At 35.2% G+C, this 26011-nt stretch overlaps 2 long non-coding RNA genes across 3 annotated transcripts in view; one reads left to right on the top strand and one right to left on the bottom strand.

The window, feature by feature from the left end:
* LOC132710343 (uncharacterized) overlaps window positions 1-22345 on the top strand; it is a 71627-nt gene extending 49282 nt beyond the window's left edge. The window contains exon 3 of one of the 2 annotated variants that reach the window (XR_009621054.1): window positions 22267-22345. This is a non-coding gene — a long non-coding RNA (uncharacterized LOC132710343). Of the gene's footprint in view, window positions 1-15309; window positions 15402-22266 lie in introns of those variants that run through there. The other variant, XR_009621055.1, reaches the window with a different exon arrangement.
* The window catches only part of LOC148113347 (uncharacterized), a 39503-nt gene continuing 35501 nt past the window's right edge, over window positions 22010-26011 (bottom strand). The window contains exon 2 of the long non-coding RNA XR_015734457.1: window positions 22010-23395. This is a non-coding gene — a long non-coding RNA (uncharacterized LOC148113347). The remainder of the gene's footprint in view (window positions 23396-26011) is intronic.

Here is a 26011-nt window from a genome sequence, read left to right as displayed (position 1 = left end):
TTGCCTACTTGCTACCCACTAAAGGAAATGAATTTGATATCATCCCTTGTTCAGGGATTGCTTAAAGGTAGGAGCAGCAGGAAATAGATGGGTATCTCTCACACAAGATGGTTTTATGTGATTATGAAAAGGGAGCAAAATAATACACAATCATTAATGAAATATCAGTAATTAAACTTCTTTTGCTTGGTGAACCTCTTGCACGGCTGTTACTTTTTTGTCTTTTTCAAGACTGCTTTACCATCAAATGGCTGATGGTAATGGCTGCTGGTGTGAAATTCACACAAGGAAATACACCATGTGCATTGTACATAATCTTCAAGCAGAATTTTTAGAAAAGGGAATAATAGGCTTGCTAGGAAAAACCACTGTAAGTTGCTAAGTAGAGATATCTGAATTCAAATTGTCTCTCAAAATTTGTAGATAGCATTAGCACTTAGACTTATATACCGCTTCATAGTGTTTTTACAGCCCTCTCTAAGCAGGTTACAGAGTCAGCATATTTCCCCCAACAATTTGGGTCCTCAGATAAACAGATAAAATTGTTATAGCAATGAAAAAAGAATAAAAAATGGAAGGCAGATATGTGGATGATACCCATGTTATATGGGAGATAACTTAAGGGTCAAGGTAGATGGGCATTCTATTCATAGAACAGAAATCATGAATTTCTCATTTTAAATGTATTCCCACCATCAAGATACCTAATTTTCCATTTGTTGAACTGAATGCTTCTGTATGATACAATTTTATAGACTCCAGTCATTGAGAATTAATGGTGGTTTGTGAGAGATGTTCCTCTTTTTTCTTTCCCTCATTTCATAAAATAAGCTTCATAATTTAAGCCTTAATGGCTACAGATTACTGCTTGAAATGCCAGTGCTGTAACTTCATTATGTCTTTGCGCATTAAATAATGATTTTAATAAAAGTGTAGACATCATGTTTTCTTCTTACCAGCTATTACCTTTCATGATCTGTTAGTACATACCTCTTTATCTTCAAGGGAATGTGAACAACATCTCATATTTTTCTTAGGCATTATATGAGCACATTAATTTCTTTCTGCTGCCATGACAGGACCTTAGTGCTTTGGGGACAGTTAATGCAATATGATCACATTTTCACTCAAAATCAATATTGCATGGCAACGGTGGACATTTGTTTTCCAATCCAACACTCAGAAACAGCACCAACATCAGCGAAAGGGCTTTTTTCCAAAAATAGAAATGGAAACATGAGGTGACTGAATAATCCACTGATTACTGCAACTGACGCTGACAGAAACAGCTTATTGAATAGTTGGTCAAGAGGCTTTTTCTTGCGTATCCCAAAGGTATAATTTGGAATTGTATCACATAAATAGCTAACCAGGTAATATAACTGCCAGATTGTTTTTTGTTATTTGCTTGCTGCATTTTCCCTTAAGTTTCTATTTTTCAAAAATGTATTGTATTAAAACTGAGCAAATATTCACAAGGATGGAGGCTTAATGGAGAGCAATTGAACTTTTGACTTGTTACAATTCTTGAACTAAAGTATATTGAAACAGGGAGTTGCTGGCCCTGATAATGTCACCTATTTGTGTGAGGAAGCCTGCAGGCAAAAACCAAACTCAGTGAGCACTAGGGAAACCACAACAAATGGTAAGGTAAATAATTAGTTGTCCTTCGTATTATTCAGATACCTGTTGATGACATCTTAAATAATGAGGAGGTCTGGGAAATCCATGCAGATTATTTGAAGATCCCTTTAGCTCAGATAACACTCAGATTAAGTTAAATTCAGAAGATGTTGCGGTTTCAGTGGCTATGAAGTGAATGGTTATAGCTCTTAATATGAATTGGGCAACTTGATGCTATGAAATGGAGGGTAACATGGATTGAAATGGCATTCAGAGTAACACAAGATAACTGGGGCAGTACATTTTAGTTCAAATCAGCTGTAATCTTACATCTTGCAAACCCAGTTTTTCTTTTCCTATTGGATTGTTACTAAATTCTAACTCTATTACTAAATGTGATGCAGCAGATAAACAAGTAGAAACTGCATAAAATGTATGTATGTGTATCTACATACATACATACACTTGCTAGGTGTTAGAAAAGAAAAAAGCCCAGAACCGAGTAGATGAGATTCTACTGAGCTGGAGCTACAAAAAAACCTTGGCTACGTAGGGAAAACCTGGCTAGAAGAAAAACACACATAAACCCTACGAAGAAGTAAGAAAATTGATATATATATATATTGATATATATATATATATACGCACAAAATTGATATATATATATATATATATATATATATATATATAAATAAATAAATAAGTAAGTAAGTTTCTGGGCCTTTTTTCTGCTGACAAACTGCAACTCTCTCCCAGAGAGCAACACAGTTGCAGTTTGTCAGCAGAAAAAAGGCCCAGAAACTTGTGAATGAGATTTCACAGAACCTAGGGCTGTAGAACAACTAAGTTTACGTAGGTAAAACCGGGCTAGAAAGAATATGCATATGTATATATGTATGTATGTATGTATGTATGTATGTATGTATGTATGTATGTATGTACAGTACTCCACTCCATTTTCTTTCTAATTTATTCTTCTTTTAATTCATGTTCCCAAAAATATTTCTTTTGGTATTTGAATATACCTATTTTTTTACAGTTAATAGTTAGCTACCTCACTTTCCCTTCCCCAATAAGAATTTTAGTTCTTTTCTCAGACTTGGGTTAATTGTATTTTGTAGGGATAGTCATATTTGCCTAAACAAGGGCCTATCCTTATGGAACTGGAGTTCTGTTATAATTACATCACAGTCCAGTTAACTAAATGATTTAATTATACAGGGATGCAACTTTTATTTGAGCTTATTAAGTCAAAAATACATTGATTATAAATGACAAATCAGTTTACATTTTTCCATCATATCTCTAAATAATCAGAAAGCATCATTTAGTACTCTTAACTTTTCAAAGTCCAAACCTCAGTAAATCTTTTTCTTTCTTGCCCCTTCCTCACTGCAAGGAACTTTACACATTAAAAGAAAAGTTAAGGATAAAATGAAATAATTGATTTTCCTTTGCCATCCCCACATACTTTCCTTTCCCTTTTTATTTTATGTATTTATTAAATTTATTTGCTGCCCATCTTCTATCGAAATGACTCTGGGCGCTGTTTAAGTTAATAAGGTAATTATAATGTATAAGTTTATTATTAATTTTAAAACATTGTATCCATGCATATAGTGAGTATTGGTTATGCTTGCCATCTTGGTATATACATATATACACATATACAGGGGTGGGCTGCTGGGGGTTCGCAGCGGTTTAGGAGAACCTCTAGCTAAGATTCTGTGCACTTCAGGGAACCCCAAATCCCATTCCTGGCTGGCCCTGCCTGCCCCACCCAGGAGTCCCCACGCGGCCTGTTTTGGATGCAGGTAAGTGCAGGGTGCGTGCAGAGGCTTGGGGAGGGTGAAAAACAGGCCTACCGGAAGTTCAGGAAGAGCCTCCAGAGCCTGGGAAGGTTGTTTTCGCCCTCCCAGATGCTCAAGGAAAGCCTCTGGAATGCCTCTGAAATGCCCCTTTGCCGTGGTGCAAGAGGGCGACTAGGACACACCCACCATGGCCATGCCCACCCAGCAACCGGGCAGAGAACCCCTTGCTAAAATTTTTGTCCACCCCTGCACATATATGCATATATACACATATATGCATACACATGCACACACAAATACACACGATGGCAAACTAATTCTCCTGACTCTTATTTTTCCCATAACAACAACCCTAATGAGGTGGATTGGGTTGAGGGAGAATAATTGGCCTAAGTCACCCAGTCCGCTTTCATGCCCAAGGGAGATCTAGAACTCATGGTTTCCTGGTTTCTAGGCCTCACCACTAATTCAAAGTGATACTCTATTATCTTTTTTTCTATTTATATCTTTGAATAGCTAGCTTTCTATATGCAAAGAGAGATATTAATTGTTTTAGTGGTATAAATAAAATAACTTTATTCACTACTACTTTTCAGAATCTGTCTCACTCTGTGCATTGCCATGTATGATTACTGCACAGATGTAAATTTGTATATAAGGACATAAATCAGGTTTTGATTTACAAAGTATATGACATAGTACATGAAAATGCATTGATTACAATCTTATTTTGAAGATCACCTAGAAGCCTATGATTGCAGTACAAATAAAACAATGATATAATACCACTTTGATGAAACATTACATTTTAAGAAAATGTAGATTTACTGCTTTGCATATTTGATTTTGACAATTACCATCTCTGTTGCTTTTAATTGATGTACTACTATTTCCCAAGGTAACTGCTGCCACCTGCTGGATGCAGATAGAGATACAAGTATTTGCTAAATAAATGTGTGTCTTCTTGTTTAGTTTGCTGGGTACATAAAGGGAGTGAAGGAAATATTTCCAGGATTGTCTGTCTACAAACAACATTTTTTTTCAGCATATTCATGATCATATTTATTCAAGTGTCAATTCCACTGAATTTATTTCCAGAAATGTAGGATTAGGACCACAGCTTTGAATTACTATTATGGTATGAGATTTTAAAGGTAAAATGGCAAGAGAACGCTTTCCTTTCTTTTCCTTTCCTTTCCTCCCCTCCCCTTTCCTTCTCCTCTTTGCCCCTTTCCCTTTCCTTTTCTCTTTATATATTCTGTATCTAAGGTATATCACACACAGTGTTAGATGTGTATTCTGGCATTTTCCTTTTTTCTCCTCTTGGTCTTTTGCTGATTCATCTAAACCATATAAATGAATGACATATGACCTTGGCCCCTAACTACTATCCTCCAGCGGTGTCCTTCACACTGCCACAGTGTGACTCATTCAGAATCCCAGTTTTCATTAACCCTTAGTCTAGTAAAGGTGCATTTTGAAATACTTACCATTGCATGTTGTTATGATTCTGCTTCTTTACCGAGTTCTGGCAGTGAATTCTTGAGATAACGGGTGTTTCAAATTGACTGCTGGGAATTACATGTAAATTATTCACTCCTGCCAGAACCTACTGCTTATAAGCAACAAGGGCTTAGCTTGTATGACACATCGCTGAAGAAAAAGAACACAATGAAATAATTTTCAGTGAACTCTGTTTCATTGGGGATCATCTTTAGGTGTACTTGATGATCATTCCATTTAGATGAAATATTAGCTATTACAGGACAAGTCTAGAGTATTCCTTTTTCTTTAAATATATTTTTTCTGTATGAATTCCATATCACATGCTGAGATGCTGAGGTAACTTTACAGGACCTAACATTTAACCACATACTGTTTTCAATAACGATTGCAGAGAGTACTGTTTGACTAGATACCTGCAGTTGATATTTCATTTATCCTGTGGAGTGTATAATTGACTAATAATGCCTGTAATCTACCTCTGTGATTAACTCATTTGAAGTGATAAAATATTCCAGATCAAATTATGCTAAATAGAGAAAGGAAGTGCTTTTCATGTTTCTATGTGCTGATTTCTTGATTTCTGTTAACTAGGTACATATTTCTTTATTAAACCTAAAAGATTTTTGCATTAAAAATAAATGAGCACTCAAAACAATATGATTAATTAACAAATAATAGTTACACTAGCTAAGTTCCTGAAATACCTCATTTTATTTTTAAGGATTTACACTGAAAGGATGGGCAATCATGCCACATAATAAAATCTGAATTAATGTAGCTTTGTTTTATATTTTATATATCTTTGAAAAAAAATGGAAGAGCTTTTAAGAATCTTGAGAATTTTTAAAATGGGAATGCCAGAAAATTTAATTTAATTTAACATATAATGTGAAATTATATGATACAGTTGCATATAAAGTTTAGCTTGTACGTACAGCGCAATATAACGTACACAGATATGTGTGTGTGTATATATGTGTGTGTGTGTGTGTGTGTGTATACTCATATAAAATGCAAATGTCAATGAATTGGCATAATGTATGGATTTATATTGCTTTGATGATTAGTAGGTCCTTTATAGAGATGGGTAAAAGCAAAAATTCTTAGATGATGTGAACAGAAATTTTACACAACAGTCACTTACTTGACTTTCTTATCAATTATTCTACTTCCTTTAAGTTCAGTTAAAAGGAGAATTGGAATTTCAGGGCCAGATAGTTAGATTTCCTGGCTCTAAAACAAGTATTTGAAATTAAAACAGACATTTTATTATTATTATTTATTTATTTATTAGTCATATTTCTACGCCGCCCACTCTCCGAGGAGTCTGGGCAGCTTACATCAAAGACAGTATACTAAATAGCATATTGCCCCCAACAATCTGGGTCCTCATTTTACCCATCTCGGAAGGATGGAAGGCTGAGTCAACCTTGAGCCGCTGAGATTTGATCTGCTGATCTGCTGAACTAGCAGTCCACTGAAGTAGCTGCAGTACTGCACCCTAACCACTGCGCCACCTCAGCTTGGCTAAATAAGTTGTTTAATAAATAAATAAAATTATGGAATATTATCTAGAAATGTAATGGAGTCCAATAAATTCTAAATATGTTTTTTTGTTATATAAATGGTAATTTTTTAAAAAAAATTAATTTATATGCTGCCCTTCTCCGGAGACTCAGGGCGGCTTACAATGCGTTAAGCAATAGCCTTCATCCTTTTGTATATTTATACAAAGTCAGCTTATTGCCCCCACAAACTGGGTCCTCAATTTACCTACCTGAGAAAGGATGGAAGGCTGAGTCAACCTTGAGCCTGGTGAGATTCGAACTTACAGTAATTGCAGACAGCTGGTGTTAATCACAATGCTATCAGTCTGCTGAGCCACCAGGCCCCTTGTTCAATTTGAAGTCTACTGACATTCTTCCTATAGAAGTTAAGACATTGGGAATAGAAACTGGAACATCATGCAATAGAATAGAAACTGGGACATCCCATAAGCATGCAAGCTGGCTAGGTAATTTCATCCACTTATTTTCTCTCAATCTAATGCATCTCATAGTTTGGAGAAAATAGGAGTTTGGAATATTATATGTATCAGCTTGATCTATGCAAAGAAGAAAAGAAGGATCTGAATCTAATAATAAAATTAAATTTACCACATTTCACTTAAATATTTTTTGGGAATATTTCAGACTCAGACTGCGATCCTATGTTTTTAACTTTCAAATCCCAGAGATATTCATGAATTTTTTTGCTGATACCTGCTTTGCTGATACATATAGTAATAATAACTTTATTGTCATTGTACGTGTATACACAGTATACCCATACAACGAAATTCACTTAACATTAATATTAAGAAAATACAACCTGAAAATAAAATAAACACCTTTATTTTATTACTTTATTTATATAAAGCCCCACATATCTTTTCAAAAGTAAATCTCATAAGTTAAATGGGACTTACTTTTAAGACTGGAAATAGCACTGTACTATAAAAATGTGCATCATATGAAGATTAATAGATTTACATTCCATCTGAGTGAAAACAAGGTAGAGAGCCAGTTTGATGTAGTAGTTAAGGCACTAGGCTAAAAACCGGGAGACAATGAGTTCTAGTCTAGTTGTAGTCCCATATTAGGTATGCAGATAGCTGGGTGACCTTCGGCTCGTTACTCTTTCTCAGCCCTAGGAAGGAGGGAGTGAAGAGAAACCTTCCAAGAAAACTGCAGGGACTGTTCAGGCAGTCACTGAGAACGAGAGCTCTGTAGCAGCCTATCAACACTTGAAGCCAAGATTCTTGTATGTCTTTTTGAGGGAGGCCAATCTCCCCTATGTGAGCTGCCAAGAATTATTTTGATGGTTTCATAACGAACAAATCAATCAATCAATCAATCAATCAATCAATCAATCAGTCAATCAATCTCTGGATGTTGGTGAAGATTTTATTTATATGATTTATCTTCAATTTCTATTTTTAACTTTACAAATATTTTTGATTGCTTATAAGCATTTTCCTGTTGCTGTACTGTATTACCTATATATTTCATCCATACCATTTTTACTGTTACTTTTAAGGCTTCTGGAGGATAAACAGTATGTCAGTTTACAGTGTGTTGTAAAGAAACAAACAGAATCCAAAAAATTTTTAAGCGGAGTTGTTAACTGGTAGGCATTAATGAGTTAACAAGCCTGTAACAACTTTCTTCTTAAGTTTCACTTTCGTCTCTTTGTCTTAACGAGCCAGCGCCATCTTCCCCTCCCTTTCCACTCCAGCTCCGCTCATATAGGCTCGAAAAGAAACGATGTTCAAAGGAATTAAAGTGTAAGTACTTGCAATTATGTAGTCTCCTGTTTTTGTTCTGCCTGCTTCAATTTTCTCTTTGTATCAATTAAAAGCAGGAGCGGACGTGGCGTTTTGCTCTGCCTTCTGGCAGAGGCGTCCCGGCTTTGGAGCTTTTCCCAGGTTCTTGGGGAGCTCGCACTTTTCGAGCCCCAGAATTAATTCTAGGGCTCTTATGGAGCTCTACCCTGCACCTGGCTGCTCACTTCCCCCTCTTCTCCCGGGGGGGAAGGTTCTTCGCCGCTAGACAGCTGATTTTTGCTGTTCTAGCGGCTAACAAAGTCACGGGGCTAGCGCTCACCCAGGGAGCGTCCTCAACGTCCTACGGAGCCGCTGGAATCCTCTGGATTCCGCTGGATCTAAAACAAGTATTTGAAATTAAAACAGACATTTTATTATTATTATTTATTTATTAGTCATATTTCTACGCCGCCCACTCTCCGAGGAGTCTGGGCAGCTTACATCAAAGACAGTAGTGTGTTGTAAAGAAACAAACAGAATCAAACTGATTGAACAGATAGACTTTTATAACTTGGTATTAAATCATCACATTCTTATACTTGTACTGGAATATTTTAAATTTATTTCAAAATACATATTTAAGAATATATATTAAGATAAGTGATTTTATGCAAGACCATTTCTTTGTCTTATTTTTGGTATCATTTCTCAAGGGGGGGGCAATGTGTGAGAGGCCATATTAGTTGGTATATCAAAAATGGAACCCCGCTTCTAAAGATTATATGCTGTCTGGAAAAGTTGATATTATTTCAGCAGTTTCAAGGATAAAAAGCAGGGGAGATGGGGAAAAAAGGGACCAGCATATGTTACTCCACGCATATGGCTCAGCAGCTAATTTCTTGGCTCTTAAATAGATTTTTTTTAATGCTGTCCCATAATGCTTCTAATTGCTTTCTATTGCATCTAATTGTTTTAGGAGACTTCAGATTTATTTGATAAATAAAGAAAAAAATAAAAATACTAAACAATCAAGATAAATATGAATAACATTCATCTATAAATATTTAATAAAGATACTAAGGATATAGCTTAATAAAAAGTATTAAATAGTTCAGTGATCCTTTTGTTGCCCTTGAGAATAGGACTACACTGACTGCTCCATTATTTTAACATGCACAAAATATAATCATTTTCAGAAGCTAGTAAGTTAGAATTTCTTTCCAATAAAATACTGGCTAGGATTTTCTTTCTGCCTTCCTTCCTTTTTTTAAAAAAAACAAGCTTCTTCCCACCTCTAACTTTTTTTTAAGTTAGGGACTGGATTGTAATCATGTAACTTTTTAGATTGTTTTCTTTCATATTTAGTTGATCATCAGATCATCTTTTGAATCTCATACATTATATCACATAATATATATACGGTTGGTATATAAAGTTCTTACAAAATAAATTCTTTTTTATATTTTAATATATTTGCTTGCAAATTATAAATAATTGTCTTTGATCTTAAGAGCCAACAAGACTTTGTCCTTCTGTAAGTTAAAATATAGAATATTAAATGAAGCACAAAATAAATCTGAAGAGTTTGCAAATAATTCTAGTAAAATCAGGTTATAGAGTTATAGAACCAAAGGATTTTATAATTGACAAATAGTATTTCCTTTATTTCACCTAGGTGAAGAACTTTCTGTTTCAAGTAGAATTAGTACCTAGTATAAACTACAAGATAATGTTTTGGCAAGCAATGAGGCTTGTCATCAGATCCCCAGTAAAGATTTGAGAAGGAACAGTGTGTGATCACTTAATCTTGTTAAATGTAGCACAGAACACTAAGTGTATTAGAGCATGCATTGAAATAATAGCAAACCCTGCTGTTAAAGCTATTAGGAAACATCTTTTTCCCAATTCACCTGCTAGTTCTGAAAGGCTTTTCCACTTTATTTGAACTATTTGCTTTGACTTCTTGTGGTGGATTAATAGTGTGCTTTAAGATAAATTCTGGAATTATCTGCAGTTTTCAGATTATGCAACTATTTCTAATAACAATTGAAAATCTGAAAAATTGTAATGCTGAGCATTACAATGACTCTTGATTGTATTAAACAGATGTTATATAACAATATTGGTACAATATATTACATAGCTACTGTATATTGATTTAAACTCCACAGAGCCATGTTTTCTGCAGTACTGAAGATCAATATCATTTCTACAATCTGCGAAAGTAAAAAGCTATGCAAAATGTGATTTATAAGGCTTGGCCATTACCCAATAATTTTGATATGCTAGAGCTAACCATATTAGTTGTCTAGGGCTAGCTTTCTCAGGCAATTACATTTTTGAATTTGAAGTTTTTAAAAAGATCAAGTTTAATGATTTATTTTGTAGTCTTAGTAGAAGAAATATTACTATGGGAGTTAGGTCTTATTCAACAAAACAACAAATAAAAATTATGTAATAAAATATACCAAACAATTTATTTTTTAAAATAAAATTGTTGTAAAATCCTTGAAATTTGGGGATTTTATCAAGTGCCCTCCTTATTGTGAAGGACATTTCCTTTATTATATTTTGTTTGGCTATGACCACTAAACATGTTTTCTAGTTTAGAAATTTAATTGAAGAAACTGTAATATGAGAATGACGTAGAATAGCACAGAAACTGTCACAAGTAAATGCCTTATTCTCCATTATGTAAATAGTACATGAACAGGGTATCAGGGGTTAACTTATTCTTCACCTCTTAATGTATTCATATTTCACCACTCCCATATCTAGCTCCACCCATTGTATATATAAGGAGCCGCATACGTCCATCTTGTGCTTCTATCTGTGAATATTCAGTGAATATAGAATGCCTTATGTAAATAAATAGTGATTTATTTGAATTTATAACTCTCAACTTATTTATTGAGTCTGATCCTGAAAATATCGTAACAGAAACATTGTTAGCTCCAGAACAAAGGAACAAATTTACTTTTTAAAAATAGTTTTAAGATGCTTTCTAAAATGATCTTGTTTCTAAAGGGTATCTATATCCCATCAATATGTCGCATTCAGGAACTAAAAAAATTTCTAAAACTGTCTTTTGGGGTGGTGGGTAGGATGATATTTTCAGGCCAGGACACTGAGCCTCCCTCAGATCTGCTATTCCACCAACATCTCCCAAATCCCTTTTCTTCTGTTCATTCTTCTTGATGGAATATAATCTGGGAGGAAGTATCATTTGTTGCTTTTGTTTGTTTGGCAATTCAAACCCATACTAAAAATTTGAGAGGAGATATTAATGAAATCATTTTGCTAAAATGCTGTTAATTAAACCATAAATCTCAAAAACAATGTTTTGATTGTGGACCCATTAAACAAATGGATTCTGGGAATAATAAGATATGATAAAAAGAAACCTACATTTCTTACCTCAACTCTGTAGTCACTATATCATTGGTTTAATTTTATTCTGTATTTTCATTATTTTACAGACCTTTGCTTTAATACTTATTGTATATTGTTTCAGTGTATTTTATCTTGTAAACTGTTGAGATAACTTGGTAATTTATATAAATATGATTAATAAATAAAAATAAATGTGATAGGCATACTGGTAACATTTAACTGCAAAACTCTAGAGGACTTCGAGAGATTTCTTACAGCCACTATACATCACATCACATTTCCAGTGCAAATTTTGATCTATCAGATCTTTTATAATTTGGCTTGGCATCTCAGTACAATCCGTTAGAAAATTAAGGTGAAGCTATTTATACAGTTCCATATTTCCAAGAGTTTTGGATGGTTGGAGCTAGAAAATGCTGCTTTTCTATAGCAGTGTTGATACTTTGGAGCAACTTCCTAAAGGATATCACATCAGGTTAGCTTCCTCTCACCATTTTCTTTTAGAAATTATTCCAGAGGGCACATACTCTTTTTTCTCCATTTTAAAAAGGAAAACTTTTATTGAGAAAGTACATTTTGATGGTCTATAATAGTAGTGGGTTGCTCTTACCTTTGCTACCAGTTTGGAACTGGGAGCGTGCGCATGCGCAGAACCTTTTGCACATGCGCAAAGCATCCGTGATTACATCCAGGCAAGTGAGCGCAGCCTCCCGCCGCCGCCACTACTGGCTCACCCAAACCGGGATGAACTGGTAGAAAGCCACCACTGGTCTATATACCTAAACTATGAAATAATGAAAGACCATGTGATTTGCAAGGCCACATGAAGTCTGACTATTACCAGAACAGAAAAAGGATTATGGGTGCATCCACTGGAATTTAAACTAACCCTGAGAATAACACTGTAACAATCAAAGAGATGTAATGCAAATGTAAAAGCATCTAAAAGAAGCATTCCTACAAACTTTGCTCCTACAAGCTAAATCTATAGCTTGTAGGATAAGAAGGTTCATTAAAACAATTTATGTCAGAAGTGGGTTCTTCCAAAAAACATCCTTCCTGGAAACAAGTCAGATTAAAGCAGTAACATTACAAAACAATGATTATATCAAAATCAGTCCAATTATGAAAATTACGTTTAATATAAGATCAAGGAGTTATTACCCTCATTACTTAGATAAAGAGGAGCAACTATACCCTAAGCACAAAAGATTTTTAAAAATTATTATTTTTTTAAAAAAGTATATGTATAGGAGAGAAGGAAGGCAAAGTTTCCATACTTAAAACAAAGGAATAGCCTGAAGTTGTCATTTTAAGAACAAATTTCATCCAATTTTGGTGTTTTCATTCAGTTCTTAAAATGGGAACAGTGCCAAGTACAAACTGCTACCAGCTTCATTCATAAATCCAAAAATAAACCATAAGGAAATATTTTTCTATTGAATTATCTTCGTAACTATCTGTTCCAGAGATAATTTTTTATTCTTCAAAGAAAAAAATATTTTCCAGATTCACCCTCTGCTTTTATTATCCACAAATGAAAAAGATTAAACATAAATATGATATGCATATACTATAATTGATTAACATTTATCCAAGAAAATTGTCAGATTATGTGGTAGAAACACTTTGAAATTGTGCTTCTGAATTAAATATATTCCATAACTTGGAATGGATACAAATGATATTATCTGGAATTCAGAAGAATGCAGTTGACAAGATATTCTCAGTATCTAGAAGAGATCACTGAAGAGTTAGTTATGGCAGAAAATAGATTTTAGACTATTGTAGCTAGTATTAACAAAAAGTGTGTTAATATAAGCACATTTGCTTACTGAATTAAGCCATTTTCAGAGTTGGTAAAATATCCTAAAAATTGTATTGAATTATGGGTTTAGAATAACAGTGAAACATTTTGTATTTTTTATGTTTATGTTAATTCATTACTTCTTAGTTGATAAAGTACTTCATGGGAAAAAGCTTCAATATCTCTTCAATTAATATATTTTGACTCTTCTAGATATTTTGAAAAGAAAGAACTTTAATTATTTTAAGGCAATTAAAATGCAAATGGAAGCATAGATGTCAAGAAAATTGTACAATATTTTTTCAATATTTAGATATTGTAATTCATCTGCTTCAATTTCTGCTTCTAAGAATTCTTTATCAATATCCATGGAATTTTCTCGTAAGCAAACTGTTTAATTCGTATATTATTTAAATTCACAGTCTTTCCAGCCTATGCTAGAACTGTTCAATAGTGAATAAACTATTAGATAACTCAGTACATAACATTGATTAAACTAGTGATATGCAAACATGGAACAATAGAAAAAAGTGTGAGAAAAAAATCATAGCATTTTAAAATAAACTGGAACAGAACAATATGTAGGAATACTCTTGAAAAGATAAAATTTTGTTTTGTGACAAACTGATGCTCATCTGCATCTAGTTTAAGGTTACCTTGATCTTAAAGATTCCAAGTTTCAGAAGACACACAATTAACTGAGCATGTAATACCAGAGACAGTAATGCATTAATAAGCAGTCACAGAAAATAAATTTCATGCAGTTCGTGTTTACTTTTTATTTTCAACCTTCTAAATAAATGATTCCTGAAACAGATGTTATTTTTGTATAAATTTGTTACCTGGAAAATTATTCTTGTTGCTTAAATATGACTCGAAAGGGAGCTTCCAGGTTGTCATCTAGCAAGATCTCACTAACTGAAATCAATAATTATCTCTATCTTCAAAAAAGGGGTTAAGGGATACCCAGAAACTACACATTTGTCAGTGTGTTAGCTACACCATTCACGGTCTTAACTAAATTATCAAGCAGCATTTTTTTTAATGAAACACACTGCAGTTAACAACGGTCAGCATAGTTTGTCACAACAAATCATGCCAGACTAACATTATCTTTTTGACAGCGTTTTACTGGTTTATCAGTTAGAAGAATACTGCAGGTGTGGTGTAACTGGATAGCAAAGATTTTAATAAATTATGTTATAATCACTTCAAAAAGTGGTAAAATATTATTTAAATGATATTACTGCATTCATTAATAGCTCCAGTTCAGCTTAGAAAGGAGAATTAAATGGAGGACAATAGGATCCTGTCTGGGTTTGGAGCTGATCATTGTTTTTATCAGTAACTTTGATGAGGATGTTGAGAAGTCCATTCTAAAGATTAAAATTGAGAAAAATATGTTGTACAAATACATAAAATTCAAAGAACATCAATGATACCAGGCTGAAATGAACAGAATTGAATTTACTAGAAAGAAATGTAAAGTTCTTTATCTAGATATAAAAAACTAAGTTACATGTATGAGATGGGGGAGACCTGGCTTGCAGTAATTCATGTGAAAAAGGTCTGGGTATCCTTTTTAAACATAAGTCAGCAGTGTGATGAAGCTACTAAAAAGGCAACCACTATATTTTAGTTTATTCATAGGATAGATCATAGTATTCATAGAAATTTACACACAGAACTATGGCCTCCTTGAATAAGGCATTGTCCTTTGGAGGCCATATGTCCCACACTGAGAACTACTGCTCTAGTGAATCCTACACTAAGTAGATGTTTGTACAATATAATATCTGGATTACTTTCCAACTCTATAATTTATGAAAATCAATGTTTTGTTTTATATTTATATTACTTACTAGTTTTTGAACTGTGGGAAGAAATATCCAGGTCCAGTTCCAAGCCAGGAGAAAGGCACTGGAGACCAAATGGAGGCTGGAGGCTGATTGGAAAGAGGGTCCATTTACTGATGAACAGAACCACATGGGTTTGTGGTTCTGGTGCAGCTGAACACATGGAGTTGAGTGTGTGTGTGTGTGTGGGGGTTATACCTTCTCTTGGGCTTTACACTTGAGCTTCCTGCTCCTATTCAAGAACATGTATTTTCATGCATCGTTGCTCCGACATTCTTTACTCTTGGGACATCTTCACTTCGATTGGATTTCACTGAGTGCTCATCAAACTTTTTCTCCCTCTGCAGCCTAGTTCCGCCTCCTCCCTCTGCGCATGATCAGTTCTTTTCACTCAGTCGATGTGGTAGGACTGGAGTGCTAATTAGTCTAGTAGATTAACATTAATTAATTCATTTAATTGGAAATTTCAAAGAAATAATATATCTTTATTTAAATTAAGGGGGCTGCTGGAGGCGATTGTTACAATATCGGCAGTTTTTTTCTATTGATGTTGAGTCTGCTGCCGCTTCTAAAGAAAGCCGCTTGTAAAAGAAAGCCGTTTGCCTCACTAATTGCTCAGCAGCGATCCGCTTTGAAGTGGACGCTGTTCTTTCAAAAGCAAATTGCCGCGGTGTGAGAGCTGGTTAACTGGCGTGCTAGGATAACCGCCTACACCATCGCAGCCTCTGTTTGCGGCATCGGAGTTCCTGCAACAGAAAGTCAGGCTCCAAGAAAGAAAATAACTAAAATTGGCGAGAAAACAAACTGCCGCTTGTGATAGCCGGCTATTTATGGTGAATAAATATTGAAGTCTTTGCCTGGCAGGCAAAGCTATCAAAGGCGAGATCGCATTACAAAAGTAATTATTTGAGAAAAAAATAAGACGCTTGTAAGCGCTATTTTCTTTATATCTGCATAAGTAAAATTCAGTGAGCTCGAGCGCTCAGCAGTTTAACGGAAGGTTGGCTGAATAGAATTTGAAAGCGACGCCATTTTAAAGTACAAGAAATTCCGTTGGCCGTTTATCTCTATATACTGCGCAATTATCAACTGCAGTCTGAAGAGGAACTTCACCACAGGGAAGTTTTTTTACAATTCATTATAATTAATAATAATAATAATAATATATTAATTAAATTGATTGTTTTATATATATATATATATATATATATATATATATACATATATAATTTTATACATATATTAAAAAAAAATTAAAAAAATTAAAAAATAATTAATTAATTGCTTATCTATTTATATTAATTTTCCTGATTAACAAATATGGCAGAAGATGAATTATCTTCCGAATTAGAACAAGCCACTACTCCTCCTAGAGTACCTTTACCCCAGCCTCTAAGAAAAAAACGAGACAAAACCAAACATGTGTCTATTCCTGGTCAGGACAATAATGACACACAAACTAATAGTCTTAAAAGTTCTAATATGATGGAAAAACGTAGGCATAATCAATTAGAACGCCAATTTGAAAAGGCCCAGCGCGCAGCGCAATTGGTGCCTATTACATCTCAGTCTGAAGCAGTTAATCTTCAGCAATCTGAAAATACAATGCCTCAATTAAATGAGGAAGATTCAAATGTGTGGGTTCAAGATAGTATATCCATAGAACCACAAAGTCATTGTTTAATTGATGAGTCAAGGAGGCTTGCACCTCAAGGGCCTATGTGCTCAGGTCATTTACATATAGCTGACCATATGATTCATGGTCCACCTGAGGCCACTTTCACGCCAACAGCTGCTGGCCTGAGGGGAGAAGAAGGTCCAAATGGTAGTAATGCAATGGATTTTCAAACATTAGTTTCGCATACAATTTCTCGCATATTTCAAGCTGGTCTGCAACAAACCGGATATTCTTGTCAGTCTGGTGCATCCACCAGCACTAACTGTCGACATCAGATACATCCCCAACAACAGCAACAATCTGTAAATTACTTTAATCAAGGACATGATCTTGATTGTCTAGAAGAATTTGATATGTCAGATGATGAAGAGGAAATGGTTTCAGAAAAGCCAGCATTCCAAGGTCTTTTTAATCCAGCCTTATTTAAATCATTGTTGCGTAAGGCAAAATTAGCTACCAATTTGGGTGTCAACATAGAAAAAACATCTGAGTCAGGTAGCCAACTTGACCATAATAATACTTTATTTAACTTACCAAAATCGAATTTAGATTTTGTACCATGTCCAGATCTTTTCTCACAAATTATACAAAAACCATGGGAACACCCTAGTTCAACATCGGGACCGAACAGTTTTGATAAAAAATTATATTGTGTTGCTCCTGAATTGGATGAATTACTACAATTACCGTTGATAGATGAACCTGTAGCAACATTAACTTCATCTTCTATTTTAGTTAGCGAGGTTGGGGAAGGCCTTAAAGTAGAAGATAAAAGAGCTGAGATGCCATGTCGTAAGACTCATCAAGCTGCTGCATGGGCAGTTAGAGCAGCAATTTCTTCTTCATTCTTTAACCGTGCCTCTCTTATATGGCTACGTCAACTGAGGGAAAGATTACCACCAGGAGAATCTAGAATTCAACAAGACATATCAAAACTTATAGCAGCAGCAGAATATTCTGCTGATGCATCATTAGATGCAGCAAAATTCGCATCTAGGGCTCTTGCTTCATCAATTTCATCACGCCGACTCCTTTGGCTGAGAAATTGGAGGGCAGATTCAAAATCTAAGTGGAGGCTTACATCAGCACCTTATAAAGGTCGTTCTTTATTCGGAACTTCACTAGATCCAATTCTCATAGAAGGAAGAGATAAGAAGAAGGTATTACCTTCATTGTATAGAAGACCAGACCGCAGATTCTCACCTTATCAGCGTCAATCCTTTCGATATGATCAAGGATCTGCTAATGCCTTCACTCAGCGTGGTAACCCACAACTCTATTCATATGGATATTCAAATGATAGGAACTCCTTTCGTGGAAGAGGAGGACGTCAAAATTCTTTCAAGAGACCTTTTAGAGGCACCATGTCATGACAATCACGTAGAGGCAAGTGACTCGAAAGATGCCCTTCCCATTGGGGGCAAACTTCAACATTTCTTTCATCAATGGGAACTTTCTACGACAGACGCATGGATATTACGTACAGTGACAAGCGGTCTCACTTTGGAATTTACCTCCCCCCCACCACAAAGGTTCCTACAATGTACATGGCACAGCCATCCATCTCAAAGAGAGCTGATGAATACAGAAATTCAACATCTAATCCAGATCAATGCAATCGAACCGGTTCCAAAACATCAAATTCGAACAGGTTTTTATTCCAGTTTCTTTCTGGTACCAAAAAATTCAGGGGGATGGAGGGGAATTCTGAATCTGAGACAATTGAACAAGAAAATATTATACAGAAGATTCAAAATGCATTCACTAAAGTCATTACTGGGATGCATCAGACAAGGCGACATAATGCAATCAATAGATCTCAAAGAAGCATACCTACACATACCAATTCACCCAATGTACAGACAATATCTCAGAATCGAATATGCGGGCAGGCATTTTCAATACAAGGCAATGCCTTTTGGCCTTTCCTCCGCACCGAGAACATTTACGAAACTTCTGGCAGCGGTAGCGGCTTCTCTCAGATTAATTCCAATTCATCTAGTATGTTACCTACACGATATTTTAATACTGTCGACATCAGAGACTCAGGCATGTCGAGACAGACAATTAGTAATAAAATCTTTACAAGCTCATGGGTTCACAATCAATATGGAAAAAAGTCACTTAGTCCCAACAACAAGAATTCAGCACTTGGGAGCTATAATAGATTCAACAAAGGGTATGGTATACCTATCTCAAGACAGGCAGAACAGTATCAAAGATCTGATTACTCAAATACTATCTCAAAAGAAAACTACATTACTAACACTGTCTCAACTTCTAGGCAAGCTAATATCAGCAATTGCAATAGTACCCTGGGCTCGATACCATTCTCGCAATCTACAATGGTTTCTACTGCCATTTCAAAAAAGACAAACAGCACACTCTCTATACAAAGTGTTAGTACCAAAAAAAGTCAAAATGTCTCTTCAATGGTGGTTGACTTCTGCAATTCAGCAGGGATCATTTTTTCTTCAATCAGAACCAGTAATATTGACAACAGATGCCAGCTTGTACGGATGGGGGGCCCATCTGAAGGGTCTACTGGCACAGGGAATTTGGTCTCCCTTAGAGAAGAAACAACCAATCAATTGGTTGGAATTAAGAGCAGTAAGAATGGCATTAAACCATTTTCATCATCTTCTAGTAAACAAGCATGTATTAATTCTAACCGACAACATGGCCACGAAGGCGCATGTGAACCGTCAGGGAGGAACAAAATCAAAAGATCTCATGGAAGAGACAGCGAAACTGATATCTTGGGCAGAGACACATTTAATGTCAATAAAGGCAGAACATATATCAGGAGAAAAAAACCAACAGGCAGACTGGCTCAGTCGTGGAAAAATAGATCAGTCAGAGTGGATGCTCCATCCCAATGTATTCAGGGAGATAGTTCAGAGGTTTGGACAACCAGTAGTAGATCTATTTGCGACACCACAGAATGCACAGCTCCCAAGATTCTTTGCGAGGTTTCCAGTGGCAGGAGCAGAAGGCCACGATGCTCTAAGATCTCATTGGCCAGTAGGGCTTATGTATGCATTTCCTCCAATCCCAATTATTCAAAAAGTAATTCGGAAACTTATGGAAGAAAGAGCAGAGATGATATTGGTAGCGCCATACTGGCCACGCAGGCCATGGTTTGCAGAAATGCTACAACTATCGATACAAAATCCGTGGAGAATACCATCAGCAAAGATGATTCTCATTCAAGGAAAGGTTCAACATCCAAAGCCAAATTGGTTAAAATTGACCGTTTGGCGATTGAAAGGATCAAATTAGCAAAAGATAACCTTCCTAAGGAAGTAATTTATACCATTCAAGCAGCCAGGAGACCATCAACAACACGTATTTATAATGCTACTTGGAATACGTTTGTAAAGTGGTGTATAGAACATCATGTTGATCCTACATCAGCTAATGAAATTGAAGTACTGTTGTTTCTTCAGGCTGGGTTAGAGAGAGGTCTTGCACCCTCTACGTTGAAAAGACAAGTAGCAGCACTAGCTACAGTTTTAGAAGGACGCAATAAAAAATCTCTTAGTAAAGATAAGAGAATTAAATCATTCCTAAGGGGTGCAACGAATTTAAGACCACCTAAGATTCACAGATATCCTTCATGGATATTAATTTAGTATTACAGGCTCTTACAAAGTCGCCATTTGAGCCAGTAGCTTCAATAAGTATAAGATGGCTAACAATAAAATTAGCATTCTTAATAGCAATAACATCGGCACGTAGAGTATCAGAAATTGCAGCTTTATCTATAAGGAATGATTTGTGCACTTTTTACCCAGATAGGGTAGTACTAAGACTAGATACAACATTCATACCGAAAATAAATTCTTATTTCCATAGAGCTCAAGAAATAGTTCTACCAAATTTCTGCCCAGATCCAAAACATACATTGGAAAAAATGTGGCATACTCTAGATGTACGTAGGTCTTTAATAAGATATATGAAAAGAACTGCAACATTCCGTAAAACGGAAGCATTATTTGTATCCTTTTTACCTTCCTCGATGGGAAAAGAAGTATCTTCCAATACAGTAGGAAGATGGATTAAGGCATGTATATCAGCAGCATATGCTTCACAAGGGGTAAGGGTACCTAGTAGAGTGTTACCTCACTCAACACGTAGTGTAGCGACATCAGCTGCATGGGCCACACAGGCATCAATAGAAGAAATATGTAAGGCAGCTACATGGTCTTCTATTTCATCATTTGTAAAACATTATAAAATAGACTCATTTGCGTCAGCTGACGCAGCATTTGGAAGAAGAGTATTACAATCAATAATTTCCCCACGACAACAGGAAAAAGACTTAGAAACCCACCCTAATAGGAAAAGCTTGGGTATATCCCAAGAGTAAAGAATGTCGGAGCAACGATGCATGAAAATGGAACATTGTCTCACCTGAATGTTCATTTTATGATCGTTGCGACGACATTCTGACCCACCCTTAAGGTTTTAGTATGGTGGTCGTGGGGGGTGTTGTTTCATTACTCCTTCTGCAGTTGATATTCCGCGAAAAGCATGTAAAGAAGTCAAGAAGTGACATCGTGAAAAGAACTGATCATGCGCAGAGGGAGGAGGCGGAACTAGGCTGCAGAGGGAGAAAAAGTTTGATGAGCACTCAGTGAAATCCAATCGAAGTGAAGATGTCCCAAGAGTAAAGAATGTCGTCGCAATGATCATAAAATGAACATTCAGGTGAGACAATGTTCCATTCTATTGGCTGTTGTCAGACTCCCATGGGACCATGTAGGGGTTATGTAGGGGGTCATAGCTGGCTCTATAGGCAAAGTACAAATCCTAAGTGTTTGTCTGAAGTTTCTGAGAGTGATGCAATGAAGGGCCTTGTGTTCTGAAAGGGTGTTGGATAATTCCTACTGTGGCTTAATGGCTTTCATCCTGTGTTGGATCTTGGGTGATGGCTGTTTCTAATCTTACAATTCTGCCCTTGTTTCAAAATATCCTGTCCAAAATGGAGACAAAATATGTTTATCAATACAAAAAGCCAGTTCAATGTCAGTTTCCTCATTTATATTTGTAAAATCAAAATTCTTCTTATGCAATTTAAATAAGTGAACTGTTGACCAATAAAGTCTTCCTCTTCCAGTTCCAGTTACACTCCAAGTTGATAGTGGTGCTATGTTCAAGGAAATCCAGTCAAATAATATCATCTAAAGCAAACATAAATGAATAAATAGATAAATAAATCTGTGTCTGACAAAAATATAGTCCTGAATTTTCCTGCTAAAGCCTGTTTTTTTTTCTTTCTGCAGGTAAAGGTTGTGATAATAATCCATAGACTGATACTTCATTTTGTGTCATAATAATAAATTCATGTTTCATCAGCTGTCATGAGATGGAGTAGACATTCCTTACTTTCATTCTCATGGGATGACAACAATTGCCTGCAAATTTTAATTTATGAAGCTTTCACCTTTGCTGTTGTCATGCGAGGGACTCATTTTACACAAACCTTCAAATATTAAGTAATATCAATAATGTGAGCCACAATTTCTATGAAATACCAAATTTGACAGCAATGTACTTTTCAGTGTTCATCAATTGCCTTAATTTTCAACCCACCGAAACTTGTCATTTGCTGTCATAGGTTGACCACTTTGATCTTGACAATACAAACTTTCTATTTTTTTGTCTTTACCTTTTGTTGACCTACTGATGCACAATTATAATGTTAACCCAGTCATCACTATAGGTAACCTGCATTATGGCAAGTCACTATAAGTGACTTTCAATTGGAAGGACTCCTTGGTAGTGTTAAAAATTAAATCATTGCACATTGCTTATAATGTACAATGACCACTCACTGATCTTTTTATTTCATTAACAATGGCAACACAATATCTCACTTCAACTTCTCATCAAATGAAAGAACAAATCCAAAGAATACATCAGATATTCTAATGCATTAGTACTGGCATCTGTTGATGAATTACAATACTAAAGGCATTTTTTTCAATTCAAACCTCACATCTTTCTGGGAAGTTAACAATTTGGCATAATTTTAGGTTAAAATCTTATTTTCTTCTCTTTGTTTCTTTTTCACTCTTCTGCGGTTCCAGAAAAGAAACCATCTACAAATTCTCCCCACTTATGAGGGTGACCAAGCAGGCTCCTCAATGATGTTGCCACTACTATTGAATCACAGACATGCACTTTGTCATTTGTTCATTTTTCTGTTCCAGTACCTGACACTGCTTGCATTTTCATCTATAGTTATCTCTCCCCAGTACTGAATTAGAATCCTCTCAGTCCTCAGTCTGAGAATCGGGGGTGCAAATTTTATCCTCCAATTTGCTTCAAGTATCCTTCTCAACTATGGCACTGTGGTGAAGATGAAGACTACATTTCATCTGCTTTGTCGTCCAGCAAATACATTGTTCTCTGAAAACAAAAAAGAACTTGATATAGCTTAGCAGAAAACATTTCTTGCTTTCCCTTCAATTCTAGCAGCCCTTCCCAATATAGTTGCTTTGACAGAGAAGATGAATACTTCATAGCTTTGCCTCCTCAATTCTGGTGGCCTTCCCCACCTCCAATTTTCTTACCAATTGTCCCACCAAGCTCTTGGTCCATGTGTACGCCAGTTACTAGAGCATCACTGGAGGTGATGAGATCTTGATGGAGTTCCTCCATGAGATTAAATGTTAAATTGGAACCAACTCAGTCAATTTCCTGTGTCTTATATGCTTCTCATTCCCAACTCTTTTCTATATGCAGTAATTCTATATGATTACTCTCTCCTATATTCTGTCCCCATTACACAACACTTATTCTCATTTCTAAACTTTTGGAATAGTTACAGAAGTAAAATATATTTTATCAATCAGACTTCATAGGGGTTTACAATAAGTTTTGCAGGAAATAAGCTCATTAATATTAACTGCCTTTGAATCTTGCTGGGGAAGTTTGAATATACAATATACAATAACTTCTTTCAAATTGAGTAACAGCTCTCTGGTCTTTCAAAGAGTAATCATATTGTCCATTATTTTTCATTGTGTATGCTGCTGATTTTTTTTAAAAAATACTGACCCTTCTCTCCATGCAAGTCAAGTTTCAGCATTTCATCAACACTCCAGTATAACCTATCCCTATGTATGTGTGCTTGTGTGTGTGCAGGTGCACCCTAATGCTAGAGAATCCTGGAGGTAGGTATGAATGAGTGTGTGGAACAAAATTTGAGAGTACTATAAGCTCCTGAATCTGATCCCAATATATAATTGAGTGTGTCTAAGTATATGGACTAAGAAAAATACAAACAGTAAAATAAGAAAACTTGTGGTAGGCATTCAGTCTTTTTCCCCCCACATTGTATGAATCAGTTTTGGAAAGTCCTTAATCCATCAAGTTCAATTTATTTTTGACAGGTAACAGCTACATAAGATTTCACACATGAATCTTCCAAAGTCCTAGTTGAAATCTCATTGAGGTTTTGTACACTTAAAATTGTGACATTTTGCTTCAGTCCTTCAGATGCTGTAGTAAAGTTATCAATATTAGTGATGGTAGACAAACTGTATCAGAAATCTCAATCATTTTATCAAATTATGGAACTAGTGTTATAGGTTTTCAGATTCAGTGGACATTATGTTTGTGCTTGTCTGACAGCACTGACCCAGCCAGTTACTACATGGCGGAGAGGAATAAATTTACCATGACAGCACACTAGTAAAGATGCTCTGGTAAAATAGGAATCAACAATCTGGCTATCGCCTCCTATTGCATTAAAACAAATCAACAAAAAATCCTGTTGTGTTTTTTAAAAACATCTGCTGTCATCCATTTGGAAATTGCATCACTGGCTTTGGAATGGAAAATAAAAACAGCTCATTATAATATGTAATAATAAAATAGCTATAAAACATAAAACACATACAAGGTTTTTAATCACAAAGCCTACTCATAGTTTCTCTTTTTTCACTTTCAATTGCCTGACTCAGAATTCTATACATTCATATACATAGATCTTTGGTGCACCCTGTTTTCTTGCAGACATTTCATTAGGGAAGGGAATTAGGCTTTCTTTCTTTTTATATACTAGAGGCTTATCCTGTCAATATTGGTGGGAGTGTTCTTAATGCTTCCTTGATTACACTGTTGTTTACTATTAGCTTGTTTGTCTGAGTTGGTCGCCCTTTGATTGGAATATTGTTTACTTCTTGATTGTTGCTCTAGGGCTAATCATGGTGTTAATCTGAGTTCTTTAATTATTAGTGAGGAGGTGTTTGAGTTCTGTTGTTTCCTTTTTGTCTTTTTGATTGTCTCTTTTTGTCTGAAGATTTTCTCTTTTTGTCCGAAATGGTAGGATTTCCTGCCTACGGGGGGTTGGACTAGAAGACCTCCAAGGTCCCTTTCAACTCTGTTATTCTATTCTATTCTTTTGAGTAATATGTAGATGTTGCTTATCTCTATGAATCTGTTATCTGAGTCCCAAGCTTTCAGGAATTCTCCAGAGTATTTGGACTTGACTTGATATAGGATACAACATTAAAATATCTGCTAAAAAACCTAACCAAGTTTAAAGAATATCAAAAATCTTACAGTTCAAATCACAGCTCTCTTCTACCACAATACTAAATATTTGTGCAACATAATTTTCCAAAAATTGTTTTATAGTCCTCTTCCCTCCTTCAAAAAAGTTAAGATTATTATTTTTAATTGATGAATGTTTATAGCAACAATATGAATATTCTTCAGAAATGCTCAGTGTTACTAGAACCGTGTAAGTAAAAATAAAATAAAGATACTTCTTTTTGATTTTGCTTGTAAAAAAATTCCTTTTAAACTGTAGTAATCAGAATATTTTGATTTCTACTTCAGTGTCTTGATACCTTTTATTTTATGAATTTATAGAAATATTTCCATTCCACTTAGGGAAGTTTATAAAATTTTAAAATACAATGGCTCATAATAATAGCAATATTTCTATTATTATTACTACTGTAAATAATAATAACTATCAAACTATATCTGCCTATCCCACGTCCTTGGGAAGGA

This window comes from Pantherophis guttatus, chromosome 5 (assembly GCF_059756535.1).
Source record: "Pantherophis guttatus breed Tessera chromosome 5, ASM5975653v1, whole genome shotgun sequence".
Classification (NCBI taxonomy): Eukaryota; Metazoa; Chordata; class Lepidosauria; order Squamata; family Colubridae; genus Pantherophis; species Pantherophis guttatus.
This window is presented reverse-complemented; position numbering and strand designations above follow the sequence as displayed.